This window comes from Oncorhynchus mykiss, chromosome 11, assembly GCF_057628025.1.
Source record: "Oncorhynchus mykiss isolate SJ-2025 chromosome 11, ASM5762802v1, whole genome shotgun sequence".
NCBI classification, from domain to species: Eukaryota; Metazoa; Chordata; class Actinopteri; order Salmoniformes; family Salmonidae; genus Oncorhynchus; species Oncorhynchus mykiss.
Genome location: NC_143032.1, coordinates 31,169,674 through 31,196,268, shown reverse-complemented (window position 1 = coordinate 31,196,268; position 26,595 = coordinate 31,169,674). Strand labels below are relative to the sequence as shown.

At 40.2% G+C, this 26,595-nt stretch overlaps 2 long non-coding RNA genes across 2 annotated transcripts in view; one reads left to right on the top strand and one right to left on the bottom strand.

Moving 5' to 3' along the window:
- Positions 1 to 10,223, top strand: part of LOC149979548 (uncharacterized) — a 58,104-nt gene extending 47,881 nt beyond the window's left edge. Inside the window, exon 2 of the long non-coding RNA XR_016484297.1 lies at positions 8,636 to 10,223. This is a non-coding gene — a long non-coding RNA (uncharacterized LOC149979548). The remainder of the gene's footprint in view (positions 1 to 8,635) is intronic.
- The window catches only part of LOC149979544 (uncharacterized), a 1,100,972-nt gene that overhangs the window by 536,885 nt on the left and 537,492 nt on the right, over positions 1 to 26,595 (bottom strand). The window lies entirely within an intron of this gene.

Below are 26,595 nucleotides of genomic sequence, written 5' to 3'. Positions count from 1 at the left end.
TTATCCTCACTAATAATCCTGATAGGTATCAGTCTGGTGTTTTCTGTAACAACCTTAGTGATCACTGTTTTATAGCTCGTGGTCATAATGGCTGTCCTGATTTGTCATAGACACTTGCTAAAAAACTTTAATGAGCAAGCCTTCCTTCATGACCTGGTCTCTGTAAATTGGCATAGAATCAGCTTGATCCCTTCTGTCAAAGACGCTTGGACTTAAAAAAATATTTCCAGTGCTTTGTTAACAAACATGCCCCCATGAAGAAAATTAGTTGGTTCGACCGTGATCTGGCAACGTTACTCCACCTCAAGAATTCCATTTGGCGAAGGACTCGGAACACGCTTACTCAGGCTGACTGGCTCTCATTCAGGCAAATGAGAAATAAGTGCACTCAGGCTATCCGGAATACCAAAGTTAGTTACTTTACGGAGCAGTTCTTTCTCTGTGGGTCTAACCCCAAGAGGTTCTGGAAAACGTTTAAAAACCTGGAGAATAAACCCTCCTCCTCACAGCTGCCCATGTCCCTTAATGTGGATGATGTGGTTGTTACTAAAACCACTGCTTTAAGTCAGGATTCATATTTGACTCAACCATGCCTCATTGCCCATCCAACATTTGCTCATCTCCCACTCCTTCTAATGTGACTAGCCCCGATGCCCCTCCCCCTTTTCCCCCTGCCCCACTAAAATGTTTCTCCCTGCAGGGGGAGGTGCTAAAGGAGCTCCTTAAACTTTACCCCCCAAAAACATCTGGGTCAGATGTTTAGGCTCTTTCTTCTTTAAGGTTGCATCCCCTATCATCGCCAAGCCTATCTCTGACCTTTTTACACTGTCTCTCCTCTCTTGGGAGGTTCCCATTACTTGGAAGGCAGCCACAGTAGGTCCTTTATTTAAAGGGCGAGATCAAGCCGATCCTAACTGTTTTAGGACAATTTCTATTTTGCAATGTTTTTCAAAAGTGTTAGAAAAACATGTCAATAATCAACTGACTGGATTTCTTGATTTCTATAGTATTCTCTCTGATATGCAATCGGGTTTCCGCTCAGGTTATGGATGTGTCCCTACAACTTTAAAGGCCCTAAATTATGTCACCATTGCCCTTGATTCTAAGCAATGTTGTGCTGCTATTTTTTTTTTTTACTTTGGCCAAAGCTTTTGATATGGTAGACCATTCCATTCTGGTGGGCCGGTATTGGTGTCTCTGAGGGGTCATTGGCCTGGTTTGCTAACTACCTCTCTGAGTGCAGTGTATAAAGTCAGAACATCAGCTGTCTTAGCCACTGCCTGTCACCTTAGGGAGTACCCCTACCCTTAGACTTCCTAGGCCCCACACTCTTCTGAATTTGCATCAACAACATTGCTCTGGCGGTAGGAAACTCCAACATCCATTTATATGCCAAACTAATCCTGATTTAGATGATCATCCTAACCATGCTAGATTACGGATACGTAATTTATAGATCGGCAGGTAAGGGTGCTCTTTTAGCTGCTAGATGTTCTTTACCATTCAGCCATCAAATTTGCCACCAATTCTCCTTATAGGACACATTGCTTCACTCTACACTCCTCTGTAAGCTGGTCAGCTCTGTATACCCATCACAAGACCCACTGGTTGATGCTTATTTATAAAAGCCTCTTAGGCCTCACTCCCCCCTATCTGAGATACCTACTGCAAACCTCATCCTCCACATACGACACCTGTTCTGCCAGTCACATTCCTTTATAGGTCCCCAAAGCACACACATCCCTGGGTTGCTCCTCTTTTCAGTTCGCTGCAGCTAGCCACTGGAACGAGCTGCAAAAAACACTCAAACTGGACAGTTTTATCTCCATCTCTTCATTCAAAGATTCAATCATTGACACCCTTACTGACAGTTGAAGCTGCTTTGTGAGATGTATTGTTGTCTCTACCTCCTTGCCCGTTGTACTGTTGTCTGTACCCAAAAATGTTTATACCATTGTTTGTGCTGCTACCACGTTGTGCTGCTGTAATGCTGTGTTGCTACCATGTTGTTTTCATATTGTGTTGTAGTGTTGTGGTGTCTCTCTTGTCGTGATGTGTGTTTTGTCCTATATACAGTGCCTTGCGAAAGTATTCGGCCCCCTTGAACTTTGCGACCTTTTGCCACATTTCAGGCTTCAAACATAAAGATATAAAACTGTATTTTTTTGTGAAGAATCAACAACAAGTGGGACACAATCATGAAGTGGAACGACATTTATTGGATATTTCAAACTTTTTTAACAAATCAAAAACTGAAACATTGGGCGTGCAAAATTATTCAGCCCCCTTAAGTTAATACTTTGTAGCGCCACCTTTTGCTGCGATTACAGCTGTAAGTCGCTTGGGGTATGTCTCTATCAGTTTTGCACATCGAGAGACTGAAATTTTTTCCCATTCCTCCTTGCAAAACAGCTCGAGCTCAGTGAGGTTGGATGGAGAGCATTTGTGAACAGCAGTTTTCAGTTCTTTCCACAGATTCTCGATTGGATTCAGGTCTGGACTTTGACTTGGCCATTCTAACACCTGGATATGTTTATTTTTGAACCATTCCATTGTAGATTTTGCTTTATGTTTTGGATCATTGTCTTGTTGGAAGACAAATCTCCGTCCCAGTCTCAGGTCTTTTGCAGACTCCATCAGGTTTTCTTCCAGAATGGTCCTGTATTTGGCTCCATCCATCTTCCCATCAATTTGAACCATCTTCCCTGTCCCTGCTGAAGAAAAGCAGGCCCAAACCATGATGCTGCCACCACCATGTTTGACAGTGGGCATGGTGTGTTCAGGGTGATGAGCTGTGTTGCTTTTACACCAAACATAACGTTTTGCATTGTTGCCAAAAAGTTCAATTTTGGTTTCCATCTGACCAGAGCACCTTCTTCCACATATTTGGTGTGTCTCCCAGGTGGCTTGTGGCAAACTTTAAACAACGCTTTTTATGGATATCTTTAAGAAATGGCTTTCTTCTTGCCACTCTTCCATAAAGGCCAGATTTGTGCAATATACGACTGATTGTTGTCCTATGGACAGAGTCTCCCACCTCAGCTGTAGATCTCTGCAGTTCATCCAGAGTGATCATGGGCCTCTTGGCTGCATCTCTGATCAGTCTTCTCCTTGTATGAGCTGAAAGTTTAGAGGGACGGCCAGGTCTTGGTAGATTTGCAGTGGTCTGATACTCCTTCCATTTCAATATTATCGCTTGAACAGTGCTCCTTGGGATGTTTAAAGCTTGGGAAATCTTTTTGAATCCAAATCCGGCTTTAAACTTCTTCACAACAGTATCTCGGACCTGCCTGGTGTGTTCCTTGTTCTTCATGATGCTCTCTGCGCTTTTGACGGACCTCTGAGACTATCACAGTGCAGGTGCATTTATACGGAGACTTGATTACACACAGGTGGATTGTATTTATCATCATTAGTCATTTAGGTCAACATTGGATCATTCAGAGATCCTCACTGAACTTCTGGAGAGAGTTTGCTGCACTGAAAGTAAAGGGGCTGAATAATTTTGCACGCCCAATTTTTCAGTTTTTGATTTGTTAAAAAAGTTTGAAACATCCAATAAATGTCGTTCCTCTTCATGATTGTGTCCCACTTGTTGTTGATTCTTCACAAAAAAAAATACAATTTTATATCTTTATGTTTGAAGCCTGAAATGTGGCAAAAGTTTGCAAAGTTCAAGGGGGCCGAATACTTTCGCAAGGCACTGTATATACAGTTGAAGTCGGAAGTTTACATACACCTTAGCCAAATACATTCAAACTCAGTTTTTCACAATTCCTGACGTAATCCCAGGAAAGATTCCTTGTCGGAGGTCAGTTAGGATCACCAGTTTATTTTAAGAATGTGAAATGTCAGAATAACAGTAGAGAGAATGATTTATTTCAGCTTTTATTTCTTTCATCACATTCTCAGTGGGTTAGAAGTCTACATACACTCAGTTAGTATTTGGTTGCATTGCTTTTAAATTGTTTAACTTCTCTAGGGTAGGGGGCAGCATTCAGAATTTTTTGCCCAAATTAAACAGCCTGCTACTCGGGCCCAGAAGATATGATATGCATATGACTGGTAGATTTGGATAGAAAACACTCGAAAGTTTCCAAAACTGTTAAAATAGTGTCTGTGAGTATAACAGAACTGATTTAGCAGGAGAAAACCTGAGAAAAATCCATTCAGGAAGTAGTTTTTTTGTTGGTTTTGTAGTTTTCTATTCAATGCCATTACAGTATCCATTGACTAAGGACTCCATTTGCAGTTCCTATGCCTCCCACTAGATGTCATCAGTCTTTAGAAATCGTTTCAGGCTTGTAGTCTTATATATGAGGGAGTAAGACCAGTCTGAACGAGTTGACCCAACCATGTCACAGAGCTTTTTCATGCGCAACTGCATTTCTTGTTTACCTTTTATATTGACGACGTTATTGTCTGGTTGAAATGTTATAGATCATTTAGGCTAAAAAACAACCTGAGGATTGAAAATAAACATCGTTTGACATGTTTCTATGAACTTTACGGATACAATTTGGATTTTTTTGTCTGATTGTTTTGACTGCGTTTTGAGCCTGTGGATTAATGAAGAAAACAAGCTAACAAAACGGAGGTTTTTGGATATAAAGAGACTTCATCGAACACTAACCTAGTGGTTAGAGCGGTGGACTTGTAACCAGAAGGTTGCAAGTTCAAACCCCTGAGCTGACAAGGTACAAATCTGTTGTTCTGCCCCTGAACAGGCAGTTAACCCACTGTGCCTAGGCTGTCATTGAAAATAAGAATTTGTTCTTAACTGACTTGCCTAGTTAAATAAATATGAAGATCATCAAAGGTAAGGGATTAATTTTCTCTCTATTTCTGAGTTTTGTAACGCTTCTGCTTGGCTGGTTTCTGTTTGTAATAATTTGTCAACTGGGCTATGTTCTGGGCTAGGTATGTTCTGGGCTAGGTATGCTTTCGCTGTAAAGCATTTTTATAAATTTGACACTGTGGTTGGTTTAACAAGAAGTTAATCTTTAAACCTACAGAGGGGAAAACAAGTATTTGATACACTGCCAATTTTGCAGGTTTTCCTACTTACAAAACATGTAGAGGTCTATAGGTACACTTCAACTGTGAGAGACGGAATCTAAAACAAAAATACAGAAAATCACATTGTATGATTTTTAAGTAATTAATTAGCATTTTATTGCATGACATAAGTATTTGATCACCTACAAACCAGTAAGAATTCCGGCTCTCACAGACCTGTTAGTTTTTCTTTAAGAAGCCCTCCTGTTCTCCACACATTTTTACTGTTGTTTAATTTCTTTACTTACCCACACACACACACACACACACACACACACACACACACACACACACACACACACACACACACACACACACCTTTTTTTCCGCATCATTGGTTAGAGCCTGTAAGTAAGCATTTCAGTGTAAGGTCTGTTGTATTCGGTGACAAATAAACTTTGATTTGACTGTAACCAATCATCTGTTTTCTGACATTAGCCTGAATGCTATCTTTATTTCTCCCTTTACTGTATAACAAGGGGGTCAGACCCTTTCCCTAGGTCTTGCCTCCTCTGTCAGTAAGTTTATTTGCATGGTTTAAAGGCTTCTTTAAAGGTTTGTTTTAAAGTAAGGGACAGAGAATGTTCACGTACAATAAGAGTCATAGTAATTAAGATGATGATAGCTACAAGTTTCGACTCTAGAGCTGCGTCTCTAAACCTTACTATTTGTTAAATCATTCCTCTGACCTTGTTTCCTCAGACAGAGTTTAAGAAGTCTTCCTAAGTTTTTTGGTTTTGTTCACGCCAATTTAGGCAAATATGACTCTTTGTATGCGACATGAACACAGCTAACACAGCTAATGTATCATTTCGCATCACAAAAGGTTATTTCACTGCCCTAAATACCCCAACTACTAATTCATGGAATTCTATATAATTTTAAATCGGCACATGCTCATTGTTTAAGCTGGAGACTCCATTGATCTTCCCAGAGCCTTTAAAATTCTTTAAAACGAAATATATATGTTAAATAAATAATCAAATCAAATAATTTGGAACCACTAACAGAAATGTTGAGAAATCGGATCGTTAAAGTATAGGAATCAATTACATCTTATCAATAACAAATCATAGCGTTTGTACGAGTGCCTGTGAGTGGCAAATGGAGGAATTCAGTTCAATGCTTTGATATCCCTATTGTTTAATTACCTGAACACAGATCATGTGGGGGGAAAAACGACTTGCTTGACTGTTTGTGGCGGGTCGTCGGCAGGCTGCAAGCACTTCACAGTCAGGTTCAGCAGTCATTCTCTTTATGTGTTACTGGAAAAGATTTGTTCTGCAACCTATGCCTAATTTTCACTTTATGTTTCAGGGGACAACGTTGACAAGTGGTGTGAGTTGGACAACAGCTCTTATTTTTCAAGCTCAGACAGCGGAAGAAAAAAATTGAGAAAAAAAAACAGGACAAATGAATGAAACTGCTAAATGCAGTAGTAAGTGTCATGACACTGCAAACATGTAGATCATGTATTCATTGAAATCAAAGAACAGCAGATACTTTTTAAGTGTTTAAAGGCAAGCTAGCACAATCAAGCTGTCATTTGGCATGGATATTCATGAAACACTAATGAAGAAAAGTTCAATTAAAATCCGCTCAATACTACCATAAAGTAGACATGCAACAATATTTGCCCACACCCATGGAAAATCCCTTGGTCACGTTGGAAAGGCCCGATGATTGTAAGGGGAACACGAGCGATCAGCTCCCTGTCTCTCCCAGCATATTCACTACATTTTTCAACTAAGGTCATACGTCTTTGAATTGCTGTCAGCTATTTCAACAAAAACATATTATGGCAATACATATTCCTGTTAATTTATTAAAATCAGGTTGAAGTGCAGCTAGCTCACTCCTGCATAGGCTAGCCGGCAAAGGGGCGTTAGATGGTAAACTTTGAGCTAGCATGAGTTAGCCTTGTCCTTTCGTTGACTGGTTTACCCTCTTGTCATAAAATAGTGCATTATGGGTAGAGTTCTGAAACAAGGTCCAGATGCATTAGAAAAATATTACTGACAACCTACATTTTTACCTTCAAAACACTCAATACATTTTTACTTTTGGGAACTCTCAACTGCTTAGGGGTTCTGTAAGTGACTTACACTGTTACTTTGTGGGTATTTTAGCATGGAACCTTGTCTTTAAAGTCAAGTTTTAGGCATAATGCACATGGGCTAAAATGCACATACCGGACAGTTGGTTGCTCCTCACCCAGCATTGGATAGAGCAGACCAGAGTTAACCACAAAATCATTACATAAACACGGTGTTCACACAGCCCCAACGTTGAGTTATCATATAATTTGAACAGCTTGTTCTGCGCCTGTGCACAAGTGTAGCCAGCTGGCAATTTACGTTACTACTATCATTCGGTTTTCCAACACCTTAATTAAGATTACTCTACAATCTGATAATTTTGGCAAAGCCATATGGCATATTTTATATAGATTAAAGTATAAAATTAATAAATGACCTGAGTAGTAATAGTAAATACTTATTATTAGTTACTAGATAGTAATTATGTTAGTAACAACATTTTAGTTTTATTGGAATTGCAACTCTAATTACATGGTAACATTGTTTAGAGCCGTAGGTTATTACACAGGCGAACAAGGTATGGGGGAGGCAGGACTCAGACGGAGGCATTCTGTAATAACATGTGTAACCAAACTGTAATTACATTGCAATTACTATTTACCTACATTGTTGTTACTAATAGCATTACTATGTAGTTACTATATAATATCTTCAGTATGAGTGGTATCACGGTTTCTAATTAAACATCCTCAATCATTCTGTACATGCTGAAGTTGATTTGGTTTTCTAGCTTAAGCTTTATTTGAGTTATGCAGAAGGAAAGATATAAATATGTCTGTTTAGAATAAATGCTGTTGTGTTCAGATTTCAGCATGCACATTAATAAATTGCTTTATGTTATGAACTGTATGATCCAAAACCCTGGACAACATAGCAAAAATGTACAAGAAGGTCCTGGCAACATACAAAAAGAAGGGGCGCATATCCACTGCTTTCCACAGCGTGGGTGTGAATCGCAACACTGGCAATGAGTGCCCATCTGTCAGAGATCGTGCTAGTGGCTCCAGAGTTCCTTCATCCACATCTAAAGTGACACTCAACCAATAAGTAAGAAGGATCACCAAAAATGCAATAGCAAAAGTAAGCAATGCTATAAAAGAGAAGAGGCTTAATGAACTGCTCCCTATCACTTATAAGTTCAAATAAACACTCACTCAAACACACTTATGCACACTCATTCACACAGAGGCACACCACACACACACACACACACACACACACACACACACACACACACACACACACACACACACGCACACACATACTAGGTAGAGATAATGTGAGAGAAAGTAAGAGGGTCTTCTGAAATGAGGAGCATTAAAGTGCTCCATATACCCTATAAATGTGATTTTGCACACATTTACAGTGCATTTCAGTTCATTGTCCTGTTGGGAGGTGAACCGTCGCCCTGGTCTGAGGTCCTGAGCGCTCTGGGGCAGGTTTTCATCAAGGATCCTTCTGTACTTTGCTCTGTTCAGCTTTCCCTCGATCCTGACCAGTATTCCAGTCCCTGCCGCTGAAAAACATCCCACAGCATGATGCTGCCACCACCAGTCTTCACCCCAGGGATGGTGCCAGGTTTCCTCCAGACGTGACGCTTGGCACGCCTACCAAATAGTTCAATGTTGGTTTCATTAGACAAGAAAATCTTGTTTCTCATGGTCTGAGTCATTTATGTGCCTTTTGGCAAACTCCAAGCAGGCTGTCATGTGCCTTTCAAGAGGATTGGTTTCCGTCTGGCCACTCTACCACAAAGGCCTGATTGGTGGAGTGCTGCAGAGACGGTTGTCCTTTTGGAAGGTTCTCCCATCCCCACATTAGAACTCTGGAGCTCTGTCAGAGTAACCATCGGGTTCTTGGTTACCTCAGTAACCAAGGCTCTTCTCCCCCGATTGCACAGTTTGGCTTGGCGGCCAGCTCTAGGAAGAGTCTTGGTGGTTCCAAACTTCTTCCATTTAAGAATGATGGAGCCCACTCTGTCTTGGGGACCTTCAATGCTGCAGACATTTTTTGGTACCCTTCCAAAGATCTCTACCTCGACACAATCCTGTCTCAGAGCTCTGCAGTCAATTCCTTTGATCTGAAGGCTTGGTTTTTGCTCTGAAATGCACTGTCAACTTTGGGACTTTAGACGGGTGTCATGTCCAATCAATTGAATTTACCACAGGTGGACTCCAATCAAGTTGTAGAAACATCTCAAGGATGATCAATAGAAACAGGATGCACCTGAGCTCAATTTCGAGCGTCATAGCAAATGGTCTGAATACTTATGTAAATTAGGTATTTCTCTTTTTAATTGTAAATTATTTGCAAAAATGTATAAAAAACGGTTTTTGCTTTGACTTTACGGGGTATTGTGTGTAGATTGATGAGGATGTTTTTATTTAATCAATTTTAAAAATAAGGCTGTAACGTCAAGGGGTCTGAATACTTTCCTAATGCACTGTATGTTTAACTGCTAAGCATGTTCTGGTTGTAAATTCTAAACAAAAATAAACAAAGTATTGTAAAAGGTTGACGCTTGCTACAGATGTGCAGTGGACAGAGCAGTCTGTACACGTTACACGAAAGATAATCACAGAATTTACATTAAGTTGCTTGTTCCTGTGTAGAAACATTTTTAAAACAACGTTTTTCTTTAAAACGACATTGTAATAACTGAAATTATGATATACCCTGACAAATATTTAATAATATGGAAAGTAAATAGTATTTACACTTTAAGGTGCTGTAACAACATTTTTCATAGATTGAGATGGATTCCCATAGACCACAACTACAAGTACTGCATTGGGTGTCCGTGTCTGCCATCTTTGTAACATACTGTATTAACTACATAGTAATTATTTGAGTAATTCACAATCTGTTTGACTCTTCATTAAGTTGCTTGTTCCTAAGTTGAAACATTGTTTTTGTGAAACTTTTCTTTATAACAAAATTGTAAAACCTGACATTTTGATGTATCCTGCGAAATATGTAATTGCATTGAACGTACATTGCAATTTCACTTATAGGTGCTGTAACAAGTGTATTTTCCCAATGATTGTAATAAAAATGTTTACCTTACTCTTTATCACTTTACTTGAAGTACCTACATTAACATTATACATTATATTATTTTGAACAACATGTCACTTACATTACACCTATATAAATAAACCCTTAAATGCCTTTTCAAAGGCAGGTACATCGTTTTTACAAAGGTTATACCATTATGTGTTTCGCTTTACATTAAGCTGCTTGCTCTTGAGTAGGTACATTATAGAAACATGCATATTCATTGTAAACACATTGCTCTTACATTTAATTCAGTACGTCCTTTAAGCCAAATTATATGGAAATAAGATAACTGAAGCTGCAGTTAACGAAAGGGTGTGCATTGTTACGACAGCTGACAGTCCTAGCCTAGTTTATTTTGCTGGTAGTGACTTATGTAGTTATATGCAATAAAGCTACATAATAGGATGCATTGTTAGTATGGTGCTACACACCAAGACATCTTGTGATTACATATACTGTACATAAAACTTGAGTAAATACACATTTGGAATAACCTCCACTTGTGTAATAACCCATATCGCTAAACCCGTATTACAGTGTAATTGCATAGTATTTAGTAATTACATAGTAATTACATGTAACTACTATGTTATAAATACATGCATTACTATTTAGTTACATATTAATTAATGTACACTTAAGGTAAAGTGTACATCACGTTTATTATTAAGGCACATGAAAGTTCATGTGTTCAAAAAGGGGTTTATCAACATATAGGTATTTATTTTTATATCATATTCTCACCATTGACCTGTACTCCCACATGTGTTCGATCCTTTTTTATTTCAAGGTACACCTCCAGTTCATAAAAACATTATTATTATTCAATATTAGCATATACCTCTAAGTACTTCAAAGAAATACATGTAGCTCCTGCTGATTTGATATAGTACATAATGATGATATACTGTCGTTTCGAGTTAAGTCAAACATTGCCTTTGTATCTACCGGGATTCTTCTGTTGAAATGTCCTGCAGTGTTTTCATCAAATGTTTTCATCAAAGAAGCGAAAATGTGACCACAGAGCAAGTCTTTGTTGGGGGCCCTGATGATTTTACCTGGCAAAGTTTTGTTGTCCCATATTACCATGGCAACAAATCAGCAGCAATGTACACATACTAGCTGTGTATATTGCCATGTGGGTGTGTGTGTGTGATTATGTCTGTGTTGTCAAGCTACGGGTCTATGTGATGGAGAGGAATAAGAAGCAGTCTCCTTACTTTGATAACATTTCTCCAAGGTTTCAACAGTTGTTAGATAATATACACTCTTTGAATTAGTGGTGACGATAAACCCTGGAGTTCCTTAAGAAACCATTGCTAGTCAATGGTTCATGGTTGCACCTTTTGTTAGTTGAGGGGTTCTTCAAGAACCCTAAATGTTTCAATGTAGGAACCCTGGACTGGAGACATGACTTAGTAGATGCGTGGTTTTATTGTCTTCACATGTTACAGGTTGTAAACAGTTCAAATCATGTTTTAAATTAAATTAAATTATATTTGGATTAAAACCAGATGAAAGTATGAAAAACTAGTGATGCTTCTACATTAATAAAGATTGATCATAAAGTTACTGGTCCACTCCCCTTTGTCGAACACTTGGAAGGTGGGGTTATTAAGAGGATAGGGTGACCCTAACTCTCATTTTAATACACCAGTGGTAACATGATAGTCTCTTACCTGATATAAAAAAAAGTACCAGCTTGTAACCAACACCAGAAACGTTGTGTTTGCAGAGGGGTGTGGTTTATATAATTTAACTAGATAGCTACTTTACTGGTGCCAAAATTTGACTGAAGGGCATCAGCAAATATAATTAAAAGTTTACACTATTCATCTATGGCAAATATATTTATACGTTTCACCCTTCATCTGTGTCTGGTATTAGCTAGTTACTGGCTAGATTTTCAGCCAACATTGGTCAAAGGGGGGGAGGGTCATACAGAATTCCAGTCATCAGTCATACAGTAATCACATCCGTTAGTGCTGCTTTGAACCACAAGTTCACAATAACAATGCCAAATGGGAGATGTATAAAACAATTTTTGACATCATGAGCTAGTTTATATCCAATTTGGCGGCAGATTTTCATTTGACTATTCTAAAATCTGAATAAAACACTATGCTCATTTCCCCACCAAAGATTTGATTTCATCAAATTGACTCGTTGTGGATAAAAGTCTGTTTGTGATGACAAAGAGCACATAAAAATGACTCTTGCGTTTAAATTCCTATGTTCAGAATACAAAATACAAGTTAAATGGGTTTCCATCGCATTTTCAACTCTACTGATTTTGGTTTTGTTATATAGCGAATGTTCCCCCACTCCGGTACTGGCATGTACGCTCTTACCAACAGCTTACATATACCGTGTGGGTATAACCTACACTATGAGATCATTATGGACAAAAGAGGGTGATTATTTTTATTTGTCACATTGCACTTTCACCACCCTGTGAAGTTCATCGTAATGTATTTTATCTGTAGCCTAACTGCATGCTTTCCTGATTTGTAGTGGGAGCACCCCACAATATGTCATCTCGTGACTCCAAGTTTACTTCGATATGATGGTTATTGTATCAATATTTGAGCTTAAAAGCGTTTCCACAGCTATTTCTCACATATTAATTTTATAGACACAAAAAGAATCCCACCTTGTCAAGCACATTTTGACAAATGTTCTGTTTCCATCAGGGCCGTCCAACATTTACTTTACTTGCATGAAAAGGTTGGATGGAAACCTGGTTACAGATGCAATTTCAACGTTGTTTGATATGCTTTGTATAATCACCAAATTAGTTTGAGATGATTTTACTGCAACACTGCTCACTGTATTCAAGTTGGTTGACATAGGCATTTCAAAGAGCTGTCAGTCAAGGCAAGCTCATTGAATATAAACTCCCTGCCCACTTAGTCTGTCTTTTCAAAGTTTCTGGTAGTTAGCCATGAGAGAAAAATTACTTCTTCAAATATTTTGAGCATTTCTATCCAAAACACATAATATGGATTGACATCCTAGTCACTCAAAATACGATTTTACATGATATTAAGAATGACTGTTCAGGACCTTGTGGTTAAATACTGACAGTTGTGTAGCTTCAATGAGGCTTACAGAGGTGTATGAGTTCCTCAGAAGCATATGCAAATCTCACAACTGCAATAATGATATGTGTAATTGGCAATGTTAATGTTATTAATATTATATTAGAATATGAAGGATGTATCAACATTCCAGGGAACTTAACATTTGCAGTGTAACTATTTGAAAGCCACGCCTCCAATAAGCCACATCTCAAATCTTTTGATAGAATTCCACTGCTACACTATATTAAACATTTAAAAAACATATTACCACCTACCAACCTTTACACAGGGGTTCCTTGAAGACCCTTTTCAGAGTTAATCATTGAGTAAGCTTTTTGAACTGGAAAGGTTCCCCCTGTGTGGCAGGCTCCAGACTCCTTTACTTCTAAGAGTGTACCTCTGAAGATGCCAAATGTATGGATGGATCTATGGATGAAGTTATGGAGAATACATCATGGTAGGATAGAGTTATACTTTTAGAGTTATACTTTTAAGGGAAAGAGCCGTATCGGAAAATAGGAAAACTCACTTTCTTTAAATCATGTGTTTTTTGTGTGTTTTAATGTAAAAGCAGTGTAAAGGAATATACAAGGAATAGGGCAGAGGAATGTTTGCTTACTATTCCATTAGTGTGCGCGCACGCGAGAGAGAGAGAGTATATACAGCAGACGAGGCTGGTGGGATGAGCTATGGGAGGACTGGCTCATTGTAATGGCTGGAATAGAATCATTGGAATGGAGTCAAATATGTTGCTTCCATGTGCTTGATGTGTTTGGTACTATTCCATTTAGTCAATTCCAGCCATTACAATGAGCCTGTCCTCCTACAGCTCCTCCCACCAGCCTCCTCTGGTATACAGTACTGTGTGTGTGACTTATTCCACTTTATTATGAATATGACCTCTTTTCCCTCTATTTCGTTCACTTGCTACCATCCATCTCGTTTGTTGATGCATCATCACAAATTTCCTGAACTTTATTGAAATGACTTAAGACACGTTTAATGCTGCTGAGATATCAGTGGGAGCCTGCTCTGCATTCTCCCGCAGTGTCTTTGGGTGTTGGTAAATAGCTACTACACATTATTAGAGTATACAGGCCAGGAGGGTTCAGTCTGAATGCAGTGAGGCGATGCACTTTCCATGAAGATGGGCTGCTTTTTTGCCAATTACTTACTTATCAAGTGTGTTCAAGCTCTCCAGAAAGTAATTTCAATAGTCAGAAAAATCATGAATGGAAAATGAAATGCGAAAATGGTGTTTGCGGTTGTTGTGAACCGCAAAGGATGGAGGGATTGTATGAAGAAGAGCAGACATCTTCTAATTGGTGTCTGCTCTCCACACTACCTTTAACTGGGAACAGGCCAAGAAGATCCAGTAAAAATAATGATCCTGAGATGGGTTGGTAATCTTAACAACTCTCATTAGCTACATATTTCGATCTCCTGCACTCAGACCCCAGCATATGCTAAATACAGAAGTTAAATAAAACAGATGGAATAGTTGCCCTGAGTAATTTATCTCTCGTTTCTGCCCCTTCTAAGTCACACATCTTTTAAGGTAGACCTATAGTGCAGGAAGAACATATGTTTTCTGTTGTAACAAAGAAACATGATCCAGCCTAATTGGCCCTAATGCCTTATTTATTGATCACTTAGTCAATTGGTCAATTATAAACCCCTGGAGGTTTATGTGGTAACTTAGCTGTTGACTAATGTAAAATGCAATGATTCTACCTCATGCTGAACAACACCTGACATTGGTCCCAAATGGTGCCCCATATAGTAAACTACTTTTTACTAATGTCCTATGGGCCCTGGTCAAAAGCAGTGCACTAGTGTGATGTGGAACGGAGCCCTGCTAAATGAGCCTGAATTAATCTTAACGAACTATCATATGGACGGTTGCGATGATGGAGAGTAAACATGGAGAGTAAATACACTATTAGAAAATATGTTACTTTTAACACAATCACTGTGTTGGCACAACATGATTTGTATAAATGTAAAAAAAAAAAGTGTCAATTCCTGCAATTAATGTGTTAAAAACTGATAAACATACAACACACCCGGGGTTGTTTGATTATTGACCAATCACTTTGCGGATCTGAAGTCTTTCCAGCTCTATGCCGTGGCCCCACACCCTGGCCCTCGCGCTCCGAAAAGTGAAGTGACGACTGACAACCTGCAGTGAGCCTCAGCCAGCCAGCAGGAGGAATATGAAACAAGAAACAAGGTAAATGTATTATTTATCTGAATGAGGTGACCATTTGTGGCTAATGCAGAACGGGCACGAAAACATTTTAGCTCTGAGTCATAAAAACATCATGTGTCTCAGACAAAAAGTTAGGCTAGTTTTAAGCAAATTTTTACCCTAATCGTTGTCATTGTCATATTTCCTAGCGCGCTATACTGCAGATTGATATTTTTGAATTGTTCTTAACTGTATCAGTCTGTGTTTTTGCATGCACACTGATTGATTGATTAATCTAATATTACACAAAGACAAATACCATACATTTTCCTAAACAAATCCAATCAGTTAGTAAGATTTTTTGCACCCGGTCCTAAAATTATTGTTCCAGTTTAAATGGCTTAGGTAGTGTTCTTATAATGTTCTTATTCCTAGCAGTCATTTGGAATACAGGTGAATAAAAATTCTGACTGTTGGAGCTCTTGGTCTATTGTAGAGGAACATTATATTCAAGGCGTGCCGTAGTGGGTGCGTGGCTTTTAATTGATTATTTTATTTTGCCAACTATTAGTGGAAGTGTTGTACTGATCTACAGTACAGGTACAATTTTGCATTTTTGAAAAATGAAAAGGCTACCACATCCAACAACAGTCTGTTCCCCTGTATTTCAGGTACAACATTTAGTTTGAGTTGCTTTCCCTGGACTGAGTATCTAACTAGCACCAACATACCTGAAGGCTTTTGAAGAGATGATTTAGCATGTACAGAATTTGTTTCATGTTAGATTCTGTATATGAAGCACTGTACTAATTAAATAAATTGTTAACCTTTTCTTCCCCAGTCAGTTACAGAATTTTTAAGTGGAACACAAAACAACGTGTACATTTTTTTTTTTGCATCAGCAGTTTTTCTCTTGTTATGTCAGTCACTAAAGCTTGGGTTACACGAAGCAATTTGGATACAATTTCTGTTGCAGATGCAACTTTGCTGATACACAAAACAGTTCAAATGCAATCCAAATTGCATGCAACATCTAATCCTGTCAGTACATCATATCATGGTTTCATAAACGATTTGATTATCCAAATGTTTGGTAATTGTAATAGCATCGACAGGGATAAAATGCTGGCTGTACAATTGAGCTAGCTGCCAGATCATGTACATAAACCATGACTAGTGATGGTGTCTAGAATTGTTTATACATTTTCCATTGTGCATGTCTCGTTTGTCGCAATTTGCAGCCGCACTGACAGCTGTGTTGACATGATAACTGGGTCGGAGTCCCGAACTGAACAATATGATTTTTTTCTGCTCACTGATTGGACATTGCATACAGTCAGTTGTGTTAAATAGGACTGATTTATATCACCAGGAAATTTTTGGGGGGTGTCACACGGAGCAACCCAGATGCAGTTTATCACCCCCAAAGGGCTAGTGTTGGCTCTGACTGCATGTGTGGGTATGAATGTGGGCACGCAGACCCGCAAACTATTGCAGCCCCTCATAATTTGTACACATGCTTTTGTGTGTCCCACCCTCATCAAAATTCGACATTCATACATTGCTTCAGCACAGGAGTGCCTGGTCTGAAATTACCATCATCAAGGTTGAACCAACCAGCCTCATGGAAAGAGCTCTGGCAAGCTTGACAGCTCAAGGGTAGTCTCTTTGAACCCCGGATCCACATGGCTTTCTTTCTCTCTCCCCCCTTGACAAGATGCCTGCACTTCTGGCTCCTGCAGCCGTCTGAGGACCCACCACATACTGAGACTTAGGGAATGGTGACTCACCTCTACTGTAGTCTACATGCCAGAGCATCAACCCACTCTACCACACTGCGTAATGTAGCACTGAGAAAACCGGCCACCCTGGGTGTTTCCCGCACCAACTTAAATATCCTGTCAACAGAATGATCCTGAGATGGGTTGATTATCTTCAATACTTTTCAATACATAATGCATTCTGGGTCCAAATACCAGCACATCAGCTATTTATGTATTAAAACATACCCCGAGCTGGTAAAGCTCGTCACCAGCTTCGGTTAGACAGGCTGTACTTTCCAGCACAGCAGTATTTGGCTAAATACAGAAGTAAGTCCAGTACTCTATAGCATCCAGCCACACAGCCAGCCAGGCAACCCAACCAGTGTCTTATCTTAATGAGTCCTCCACTCAGCATCCATTTCTGTATGCTCGTCACGTCGGCTGCCCCACTTCACTTTGTTTATTTATTCATAGTCTTTTATGTTCCTCTAATAAGGTGGGGCTTGTGTGCGACGCTTCAAACGTGAGGCATCCTTGGTAGATCCCTAAATGGAGCCACTGTCTCAGGCACAAAGGTGGGCGCCTCTGAGTGTAATGGGTCCACCCACTGGCTGACAGGTCTAAAAGGGTGATTAATAAACTCTCAAGGGAGAAAGGTTATGGGGACTTTGGGAACCCCTGATATCTCTGGCTAGGCTATTCTCCTTCTCTCTTTCTTCTGCCTTTTGCTATCTATTTCTTTTTCACTGTTTGATCTCGTTCTCCCTTGCTCTCTGCAACAGAGGAGGCTGGTGGGAGGAGCTATGGGAGGATGGGCTCATTGTAATGGCTGGAATATGATCAATGGAATGGAGTCAAACACATTGTTTCCATGTGCTTGATGTGTTTGGTACTATTCTATTTATTCCATTCCAGACATTACAATGAGCCCATCCTCCTATAGCTCCTCCCACCACACTGCGCTTGCTGCTCTCTCCTTTTCACCTCTCTCTGTCTCGCTCTCTCTAACTCCCTTAAGCTATTTCATAACAGTTCTTTATGCTGCTCCGTTTCTCCTCAAGATTGTGAGGTCCTGTTTTAGTATGTAACAATTTCTAAAAACAATGCCTATTTGTACACACGCAAGTACACATGTTGAGTATAGGGCGTTAAATGCTGGGAGGTGGAGCAGCCACATTACAGCAACATTATTCTGTTATGTGTTCCATATATTTTCAGCTCACTGTCTTCCTCCTTCTCCTCTGTAAAAGGTATTCAACAAAAGCATCTCTATTCTATCAGAGACAGAAGGAGATTAAGTCAAGCTCAATCTACAACAAAACAAGAAGGCCTATTTTATCGAGCTATACAAAGGCCGGGTTGATGGGGTTCTAAAAATATGGCTGTCTTAAATTTCTAGACATAGCTGGCTCTAATAAAAGAAGGATGCCGCACTGATTGTTCCACTTTTTTTGCACTGATGTGCATGTCCTGAATCCCAATGGGGCTGCCTCGTTCTCTCTTCCCTTTTCCCTCTCCCTGTCTCTCTGTCTCTATCTTCCTTCACCTCACTTTTCTAGTATCACTTCTTCTTTCCCTCTTTCTTTTTCTCTCTCTGTCATTGTAGACCCAGTTAATTCCACAAAGTTCAAACCGCCGTCCCCTCCTCCCCAGTTTTGCCATGTCTTGTTCTTTGTCTTCCCCAACAGACAAACAGGGACTTCATCAGACCTTTGCCCCAGATAATTACAATCACAAACCCTTGTCTAATTCATATTTCCTATAATCTACATTATGCCTGAGACATAACTTTCCTCTGGCAGTATGTTTATGTGTTTAAAATCCTTGAGAGTCTATTGATGCACCCGTGCGCCAATCTAAGTAACATAATAAAATAATTCACATCAAAATCCGTCAGTATAGTTTCCTGCAGCCAATGACCAAAAGCGCCCTCTTTGGCCTCATGGGTGGAATGTTATAAATATTTGTCACAATTTGATAACGAAAATCCGGTGTTTCTATGCCAAATAGTTTTGTCATATTTCAGTCTTCTGGGATGTATATAAAATATAATATTAGCATGCAAACTTTAAAAAAGTATACATTTCAACTCTACAGTACATGTAACATGTTACAGGTGTCTTCTTTTTTTTAAGTCCACAATCATGTGTGAGGTATGGGCTGAGTCTCAATCCACCACATCCATCTATTTCGACCTTCCGCGGTGGAAGGCGGCCGAGCTACAGCTGTGTTTGTCAGACCATGAGACATCCCGAAAATTGGTATTCTCACAAAAAAATTCTGTAGCGTCCAAATGGTTATGTTCACTCTATGGAAAGGGGAGATTCTCACAAACACAATGGTGTTCTCCGTTTGGCTCTACGACGACCACAAGTGTCACGGGTCTTGTCTGAAGGTAACTCATACAAATTAATGAGGTCGTTTTGAGCGAACAAAAAGAAGAGGTTAAATATACCCCCCCGCAAAAAAAAGCTTTCATTCTCTCCGTGCATATTTTTGGGATCTCGGATGAAGGAGAATGAGGAAAGTAGCAGAGCATTTGCACTGCAGCGCCTTGTTTTCAAATCACTGACCTTCATCAGACATATGCTCTCAGTGTGCTTGCAGCTATGAGCGCAGCCGAACAACATATGCAAATATGTGACACTTAATGCTCTGCGTCCTAGGCATCTGCCATGGCCACTGGCTTGTGTACTCGCTGGGGAGTCGCCATGTGGGTCCCCACTTCTGGAACAAACCGATGTGCAGGCAGGCGGGCAGGCCTTCCACTTTCATCCTATTTAATGATACCCTGTCAACCCCACACACACACACACACAACCTGTCAGCCTTGGCTCCTCCTTCTTCATGTTACTGCATTGAGTAGTAGCACATGTTTATCGTTACCTGCTGTTGTTCCTATATCTGGATGTTGGCAGTTTAATCGTTTGCCATATGACGTGTGTGTGTGGACGTGTTTAACTATACTCGTGGGGACCAGAAGTCCCCACAAGAATAGTAAACTAACCAACTGGGGACATTTTGTTAGTCCCCACAAGGTCAAATGCTATTTCTAGAGGGTTTGGGGTCAGTTGTAGGGTTAGGAGCTAGAGTTAGGTTTAGGATTACGGTTAAGGTTAGGTTTTTGGGTTAAGGTTAGGGTTAAGGCTAGGGTAGGGGTTAGGGAAAATAGGATTTTGAATGGGACTGAAATGTGTGTTAGTTATACAAGACTGTGTTTGTGTGTGTGTGCGTGCGTGTGCAAGTAGTAAAGGCTCATTGTGCTTTTTTATAGTAAAGTGAAGGAGACAAGGAGTATTACCATAGACGATTTTCAGGTTTGGGGTTAATTAAACTAATCCCACGAAGTCAATTGTCAATTTAATGTATTTACAATTGACCATTCTTGACTATAAGTCTTTTTTAATTCATTAATTTAAAGCTGGAATAAAACATGATTTCCTAAACCAAGGGTTTGGTATGAGGTGAATTAAGCCGCAAACGGTGACTTAATGTCTTTGTTATTTTATTATCTTTGAGCAGCTGCTCCACTGTGTGAGTAAACAACAGTGTTCTCTTTTCTTCTGGGCTGCTTGCTCTTTGGACGTCCTTCAATGGCTTGTGTTGTGTGCCTGCCAGTGAATGACTGCTATGATGTGAGGCCTTTATGCATTGTATAATGTCTCAAACTCTGTTTTCCATTCTAATATTTGTACATTTTAATCGTTGTGCTTGTTGACATTTGAACATTCCTGGGACTGTTGATAAGTCGGCAAGTTACCAACCAGTCAACCTTTTTTTCAAATTTCAATTCTACATTTTTTTTACATTTTCTGACTGGTCATGAATTAAAAATGAAAAAAAAAGCAATGAAGAAATTACCTTAATCCTCTCTCTCCTTCGTTCTGTGGCAGGAAATGTGTTGGTGTCGACTGGGACTGGATTTAAATCCACCATCTGTTGCATTTTTCATTAACAAAATCGATTCCTACATTTAACCATGCATGCTCAGACAATGCCACCATGGCTATATAAACTCAATAAAAAATATGTTCCTGGATTGTTTGACGATTGTTCGAATAACAAGTACAATATATTCAGTATAAATGATTAGGGAGTGGAAATTGGTAAGCAGATTCAGCTTGAAGAGGCTGAGGTGGAGCTTGATATAAAGATGAGAATGTCTAGGTTTAATTATATCAAATTTAAAAACTTACTTAGTGCTCATATTTTTGTTTAACTGACTAACAACTGACTAATAACAAGTCTATATACAGTAGAAGAAGGATTAGATCATGTAAATTGGCAAGCAGTTGGGGATCCAGCTTACAGGGGCCAAAGGGGAGTTTTGTGTGTACAGTGCTGTCACACCCTGACCTTAGTTATCTTTGTTTCCTTTATTATTTTGGTTAGGTTAGTGTGTTACGAGGGTGATATATGTGTTTTTGTCCTGTCTAGGTTTTTTTTTGTGTTTAAGGCGTTTTATGTCTATGGTTGCCTAGATTGTTTCTCAATCAGAAGCAGCTGTTTATCGTTGTCTCTGAATGTTGACCATATTTAGGTAGTCATATGCCTTGGATAGTTTGTGGGTTATTGTCTATGTGTAGTTGCCTGTTTCAGTACTCATTGTTTATTAGCTTCACATTCGTTTTGTTGTTTTGGTTAGTTTGTTTAAGTGTTCTTTGTGTTCTTCGTTAATAAAAGAAGAATGTATTCTAATCACGATGTGCTTTGGTCTCCTCTATACGACGAACATGACAGAATAACCCACCAAACCAGGACCTAGCAGCGTGAAAAGGAGTAGCAGCAATTAATGGGGAGATGGACCTGGGAGGAGCGTGTAACTAGTCAGGCACCGTGTTATGCAGAGATGCGCATGGTGTCTCCAGTGTTCTATTCTAGTCCGGTGCCCTCTATTCCAGCTCCTCGCATTTGCAGGGCTAGAATGGGCATCCAGCCAGGACGTATTGAGCCAGCTCTATGTTCTGTATCTCCAATGCGTCTCCACAGTCCAGTGTATCCTGTGCCTCCTCCCCACACTCGCCCTGAGGTGTGTGTCACCAGCCCAGTACCACCAGTGCCAACACCACGCACCAGGCTTCCTGTGCGCCTCCAGAGCCCAGTACGCCCTGTTCCTCCTCTCCGCACACGCCCTGAGGTGTGTGTCTCCAGTCTCCAGCCCGGTACCACCAGTTCCGGCACCACGCACCAGGCCTCCATTGCGCCTCCAGGGTTCAGTACGCCCTGTTCCTGCTCCTCGCACTCGCCCTGAGGTGCGTGTCCCCAGCCCGGTACCACCAGTGCCGGCACCACGCACCAGGCCTACAGTGTGCCTTGGCAGTCCAGAGAGTCCAGCGACAGTACCCAGTCCAGAGCGTCCGGCGACAGGCCACATTCCGGAACCTCCAACGACGGGCTACACACAGGAACCTCCAGCGATGGTCCCCATCCCGGGGTCTCCAGCGACGGTCCCCAGTCCGGGGTCTCCAGCAATGGTCCCCAGTCCAGAACATCAGGCGATGATCCACGCAGCGAGGGTCCCCAGCCCGGGGCCTACGGCGAGGATTGGCAGTCCAGAGCCTCCACGATGATCCACGGGTCGGTGCTACAAGAGCTGGGGCGGCGTCCAGAACCAGAGCCGCCACCGAGGTTAGATGCCCACACAGACCCTCCAATATAGGTTTAGGTTTGCGGCCGGGAGTCCGCACCTGTGATGAAAATTACAGGCCTCTCTCATCTTTTTAAGTGGGAGAACTTGCACAATTGGTGGCTGACTAAATACTTTTTTGCCCCACTGTATCTATAATCAGGTCCCACAGTTGACAGTGCACATCAGAGAAAATACCAAGCCATGAGATCAAAGGAATTGTCCGTAGAGCTCGGAGACAGGATTGTGTTGTGGCAAAGATCTGGGGAATGGAACCAACATATTTTTGCATCATTGAATGTCGCCAAGAACACAGTGGCCTCCATCATTCTTAAATGGAAGAAGTTTGGAACCACCAATACTCTCCTTAGAGCTGGCTGCCCAGCCAAACTGAGCAATTAGGGGAGAAGTGCGGTGACCAAGAACCCGATGGTCACTCTGACAGAGCTGCAGAGTTCCTCTGTGGAGATGGAAGAACCTTCCAAAAAGACAATCATCTCTGCAGCACTCCACCAATCAGGAGATTATGGTAGATTGGCCAGATGGAAGCCAGTCCTCAGTAAAAAGGCTCATGACAGAGTTTGCCAAAAGGCACAGGACTCTCAGACCATGAGAAACTAGATTCTCTGTTCTGATGAAATCAAGATTTAACTATTTGGCATGAATGCCAAGTGTCACATCTGGAGGAAACCAGGCACCATGCCTACTTTGAAGCAAGGTGGTGGCAGCATCATGCTGTGGGGATGTTTTTCAGCAGCATGGACTGGGAGACTAGTCAGGATCGAAGGAAAGATGATCAGAGCAAAGTACAGAGAGTTCCTTAATGAAAAACTGCTCCAGAGCGCTCAGGAGCTCAGACTGTGGCGAAAATTCACCTTCTAACAGGACAACAACCCTAAGCAAAAAGCCAAGACAATGCAGGAGTGGCTTCAGGACAAGTTTCTGAATGTCCCCGAGTGTCTAAAAACCTGTACCTGTCTATACCTGTGTATAGATTGATGAGGGATTAAAAAAATAATAAATTTTAGAATAATGCTGTAACGTAAAAAAATGTGGAAAATGTCAAGGGGTCTGAATACATTCTGAATGCACTGTAAATTACAATGTCTATATTTAAGTACATTACATCTAAAAACTAGTTGGTTAAACTTTTTATGTTGTTGAAGGTCTACTTTGTTTTGTTCAACTCAATTGTGCTTGTCTAACAACTCCTGTACAAAGTCGCTAGGTAACCAAATGTTACTTTCAGAAATACAGGTGTACAATAACATCAACTTAATGTCAAGTGTAAAGTGCTACCCAAGTTTGTTTCGATATACAAAAAGTATGCTGTTTTTAGTAATTTATTCAATGTAAGCAATACCATGTTTTTATATTTCCAATGGAGTGGCTACCCAGACAGCATACATCATGTCTTCATTCTCTGATGAGATTATTGATCTTTGAGTCCCTCATGTGTCGTCTCTCAAACTTTTCACAACTAAATGAGACGGATTTTCCAATTTCCCTAAATAGACCATATTAAAAATAGAGCAGCCAGACGGTATGCCTAAAGACATATACATAATATAATCTAGCCCATTTGATATTGATTCAAAAAGGGGAAATAAAAGCTTCAGGGTCAAATTTATAAGTCAGAGTGTAATATAAACAGGATTTTTTTTTTCTTTTTTCTCTGACACAAAAACACATGAATGGAAGTGTGTGACAGAGACAACAGTTTTAAACGGTTTTCATGGGAACATGCAGCAGATACAGTAACATTATAATATTTTTGACTTCAGAATGCCACAGCCAGACCACTGACAGATTCATGATTCATAGCTCATGAATAAATAATATTTTTTTTGCATTTGAGGGGTAAGTCTGGGATTCATTTCAACAGCAAAATGGGCAACGCGCCACCTTTTTGGTAAACAGCTAATAAAGACACGTTTTATGTATTTAAACCACTCTCACTATTGACATCACTATGATGTAAGTAAACGATAGGTTATAATAAGGTAATACTCATTTTACATTGTAATAGTTTGTTGTAATATACAATAAAGTACAACCAATATCACTATGGATGTGTCAGAGCAACACAACTGTACACCTGAGGAACATACATGCACGCACATTCTGTGATCTGCTGCTGTCTCTGAGAATGTGTCCCAAGACCATATTCCCTATTCTGTCTGGGATTGAATAGAGCTGCTTTAACACTCTATACTCAACATGCGCACTTGAGTGTGTGTGTGTATATACGAGAATAGGGTGCAGCCCCCAGCATCCTTCTACTCAGAAAAAAATGAATAGTAATTCCATCAAGAGGATAGGGTGAGCCTATAAAGCACCTGTGAGAGGGGAAGCTTTCTACTGTACTTCATTCTCTGGAACAAATTAGAGTGGCCATCATGAAACGCTCCATCATCTCCTGGCCTCTCTCTGTCAGTCTCTCGCTCGCTCTCTTTGTCTCTCTTTCTTTCTCACTGTCTGTCTGTCAGTCTCTTTCTTTCTTTCCTTCCTTCTCTCTTACACACACACACACACACACACACACACACACACACACGCACACGCACGCACACGTACACGCACACACACGTAATCCCAGATTCTCTGTGACTTTGAGGGAATATCCAACAATCCCACAAACAAAAAGAGTAATTATCCAATGTGTCATGTCATGTTCGATTTAAACCCATTATTAATGTAGATCACAAATATTCCTGTTCCACACTGTGCTGTTGCGGGTAAAGCTGAAACACCTTGAACCAGATAAATGAGTCTATCCCTCCACCACGTTCCCCAGCTCACTTCCACAGTCTAATCTCTTAGGGATTTAAATTAAACCACTCTCTATGCATACTAATTAGCTTAGGATAAACATATCATTTTAGAATATTCAATACAGTTTGATTTATTAGCATACTAGTTTTTCTTTTCTTTAATTCTGTGACTCAAGGCAAGGTCCTTTCTGATCAAGTTAATTACTTTGAGGAGAACAGGAGCAGACAGTGTACGGCTAATTAAGAAATATGTCTATCTGAACTATGGTCAATGACAGCCAGAGTCTTAGTGTGGTAATCACTGGGTACTGACCTATTTCAGCTTATGTCTCATATTTAGGAATTACAGAATGACAAATATCCAATCAAAACTCTGAAAACAAAATCCCTAAAAAGTAAGGAGTGCAAATCAAGTCACTGATTGCCTCAAACTACTAATTATAACTCAGTTGAGGGATGACCATAACACTTGTATGGCAGGGTTGGAGAACAATAACGTCATTACTCAGTGATAGTGGCAGGTAACCTAGCGGTTAGAGCATTGTGCCAGTAATCATCAGGTTGCTGGTTCAAAGACCTGAGCTGACAAGGTGAAAAATCAGTGGATATGCCCTTGAGCAAGGCACTTAATGCTAATTTGCTCCAGGGGCACTGTACTACTGTGGCTGACCCTGTAAAACAACACATTTGACTGCACCTATCTGGTGTATGTGACAATAAATATATGTTTTTGATACTGATGAACAATGTGAACTTAAAGAGACACCAATCAATCCCATTCATTACAAACATTTGTATGAGAAAAAAATATCCACATCTGTTAATAATTTAAACAGGTTTCACGTGTTATGGTTGTAAGAAATGGGTATGTAAGGACATTAGCCAATTTTGCCAACTTCACAGGACTGTAATAAACATGCAATGAGTGAGGCAATATGTTG